Here is a 3,536-nt window from a genome sequence, read left to right as displayed (position 1 = left end):
CATCACCGTCCAGCAAGCCTACGATGGAATTACTCACGCATGGCGGTTAGCATCATGAAATTGATGACGGAGGAAGGTTGATGATGACAATGGCGACGGATTCCCCTCTCCGGAGCCCCGAACAGACTCCAAATCAGCCCTCCCGAGAGAGTTCAGGGCTTGGCGGCGGCTCCGTATTGTAAAACGCGATGAATCCTTCTCTCTGTTTTTTCTCCCCGAAAGTGAATATATGGAGTTGGAGTTGAGGTCGGTGGAGCGTCCGGGGGCCCATGAGGCAGGGGCGCGCGCCCAGGGGGGTAGGGCGTGCCCCCCACCCTCGTGGACAAGGTGTGGCCCCCCTAACGTGGATCTTTATTCCAGTATTTTTTATATATTCCAAAAATAATCTCCATTGATTTTCAGGTCATTCCGAGAGCTTTTATTTCTGCACAAAAATAGCACCATGGCAATTCTGTTGAAAACAGTGTCAGTCCGGGTTAGTTCCATTCAAATCATGCAAGTTAGAGTCCAAAACAAGGGCAAAAGTGTTTGGAAAAGTAGATACGACGGAGACGTATCATGCAGCTAGGAAAGCTTATGTGGAGGCTTACCACGATTGCATCTTGTTTGACACCACATACATGACTAACATGTATAACATGCCCTTTGCGTCGTTTATTGGAATTAATAGACACGGCTAGTTGTTCATGTTGGGCTGTGGCTTTGTTAGGCAAGAGATGGCATCGAGCTTTGATTGGCTGTTTGAGACGTTCCTTGAGGCGATGAATGGTATAGCACTGATCAACATCATAGCCGACCAAGACATTGCGATGGCCAAATCCATCAAAAAGATGTTTCCTATGAGTGTGCACCGTTGTTGTTGTTGGCGTATAATGAAGAAGGCACAAGAGAAGCTTGGATCAATGTTGGGGCGAAACCCTGGTTTGTCGTGTGATTTCAATGAATGTGTTGACTTCTTCTTGACAACAGAGGAGTTTGAGACAACATGGGCTACTCTGTTGTTGAGGTATGAGGCTATGGTTGACACCCACTTTGAGAATCTATATAACTACCGAGCAACATGGGTTCCTTGGTACTTCAAGCACCGATTCTTCCCTTTCTTGCAACCAACCCAGCACAATGAGGGGTTCAATGCTGTCCTTAAGCGATATGTGAAACCACATGAATCCATCTTGAACTTCATGAAGTAGTACCAGAAAATTCAAACACACATACTAGTCCGAGAAGGTGCCAAAGACTATACAACAAAGCATTTCCAGACTGAGCTATGGTCGTCTTACCCCATTGAAAAGCAAGCTTATGATGCCTACACGAGGGATTTGTATGTTAAGTTTCGAGCTGAGTTTGAGTTGATTGGGAGGTACAATGTACGGCCTCATGGTGCTAACTTGTATGAACTTTACCCCAACCAGGAGTGGGTTGTGAAGTATGGGTCTAGAAGCTATTACATGACATGTGAACCAAGTGCTGAAGACTATAGATGTGACTGTTGCAGAAAGGACAGGGATGACATGCTTTGCTGCCATATTTTGAAAGTTTTCATGCAACTGGGTGTTGATGAAATCCTTGGGAAGTACATCATTCGTAGATGGACACCCTTGGCAATACCTGATGCACCACCTGCTCCTGATCATGAGCTCGATGAGTTGCCAGCCCAATCAAAGAAAGGGCTTCAACTTCCAAACTTGCAAATGGATTTTGTAAATCTTGCTCACGTGGCTAGAGCATCTGATGCTGCTTCAGACATTGTAAAGAGACATATGCGTCTAGCACGATGAGAAATTAAAAATCTAAAATTGTCAAGGAAGAAGCAAATAGCAGCATCATCTAGTAGCAACCCTGGGGGGGGGGGGGCTCCACCAGCGCCAAGTTCTTCGGTACCATCAGGAAATGGTAATCCTGCTACGACAAGTAGTCGCAAGGCTAATCCACCTTCGCCACCACCTAATGGGCTTGTGCAAGCACCTCCTTGTCCAAAAAAACAACAACAGACTACTTCTGCACCGCATCAAAAAAGTGCAGCGACGAAGGTACCTAGCCCTATGAACCTGGTTTGCAAGAACAAGCACCTCGAGCGTCTGCACCATTTCAATAGGGGCCCACTCTAGTACACTACGGCCCTGCGCCTGCACCCAGAATGCCTGCAACAGCACCGAGGGGGGGGGGGTGTTCATCAACCCAGGGCCCTATTCCACAACCTAGAGAACCTACTCTACAAAACAGAGGCCCTGCTCCACAAAACATGGGTCCGCTCCACATCCCGCATGGGCTGCACAACGTCCCAGGGGTCCCAGAGGGTCTGAACAACAACCCAGGGCACCTGATCCCCCACGAATGTCGTATCTGCCACTAAACACAAGTGCTTCTTGTGGTGGGGCAATGGCATGGAGTGGCCTCGAAACATTGCACTCGCCTAGTGGTTCTGGCTAGCATGCCATACCCTCAACATTTTCCCAACAAAATGCAGTCCCGATGTTGGTTTCTTCTCCACACACTAGTGATGAACGTGTACAACTAGGTTGTGCGTCAGCTGGCAAAAGTCCTACCATCCCTCAAGGTGCTTCTGTATTTGATCCTAATCTTGTTTATCCTACTCCCATGACAGATCCTACCATTCCTAGAGACCCCCCAAAATCGACAACGAAAGGAAGATCAAAGCAGCGGAGGATTCAATCAACACTTGAGCTGCACCCCAAGAGGAAGAACAAGTGCAATTATTGTAATTCTATAGAACACAATTCTGCACTCTGCAAAACGAGATTGGTGTGATAGACATTGGGCAATTTTGACAAAGATTTGTGTATAAGATAGTGCGAAGAAAGAATTCTAGTAGAAGACATGTGTGTGGGAATGAAGTTTTTGTTTATGAAAGGGATGTTGCTACTCTTTTATGTCTATGAGCTACCCTAGGCTATCTTTTTTCAATCTAAGATTTTATGAAGATGATGATGATGATGTATTTTGGGAGAAGGTTGTTTTTGAAGTTCAACCTATGGTTTTTATTTTTGCAATCAGGGGGTTGTCTCCCTTTAATTACAAGCAACTCCCTGTGTGTTATTGTTGCAACTTGTAAAAAAGCATTAAGCAACTTGCATCATCTGATATGTGGGCAGGTAACTCCCATATGCTTTTGTTGCAAGTTGCATGAAAAAATTAGGCAACTTGCACATATTCTATCACTTATGCAACTAAGCCGTTTTATGTCTCGTTAAACTACCCTAACATACTCGAAGTGCGTTCACATAAGAATAGATTTCAATTTTTTATTTTTTAGCATAAACCAGGTAAAAAAAGCAACCTCTCTTTGCTTTTGTTGCAAGTTACAACTAATACGTACGTAGGAAACTTTAATTACTACAAAAGGCGTTATGAAACCTATTAACAAACCAAAAAATTTGAGTAGTACATGCAAATTAAAGAAGGTTTTAAAAAAAAACATGAGGTAAACTAACCCATGTTAATTTGAGGACGTCTTTCCATGGTGCCTTGTTGTGAATGGTGTCAACCCAGGAATTTTTCAACTGCTTCCTAATCTT

At 44.6% G+C, this 3,536-nt stretch overlaps 1 pseudogene; it reads left to right on the top strand.

The window, feature by feature from the left end:
* Window positions 1-761: 761 nt before the first annotated feature.
* LOC147991180 (uncharacterized) lies at window positions 762-2,769 on the top strand (annotated as a pseudogene).
* Window positions 2,770-3,536: the final 767 nt, after the last annotated feature.

Source organism: Triticum urartu, chromosome 1A, assembly GCF_056163025.1.
Source record: "Triticum urartu cultivar PI428250 chromosome 1A, HENAU_Tu73, whole genome shotgun sequence".
NCBI lineage: Eukaryota > Viridiplantae > Streptophyta > Magnoliopsida > Poales > Poaceae > Triticum > Triticum urartu.
The sequence above is the reverse complement of the archived record's forward strand: the minus strand, read 5'-3'. Positions and strand labels throughout refer to the sequence as shown.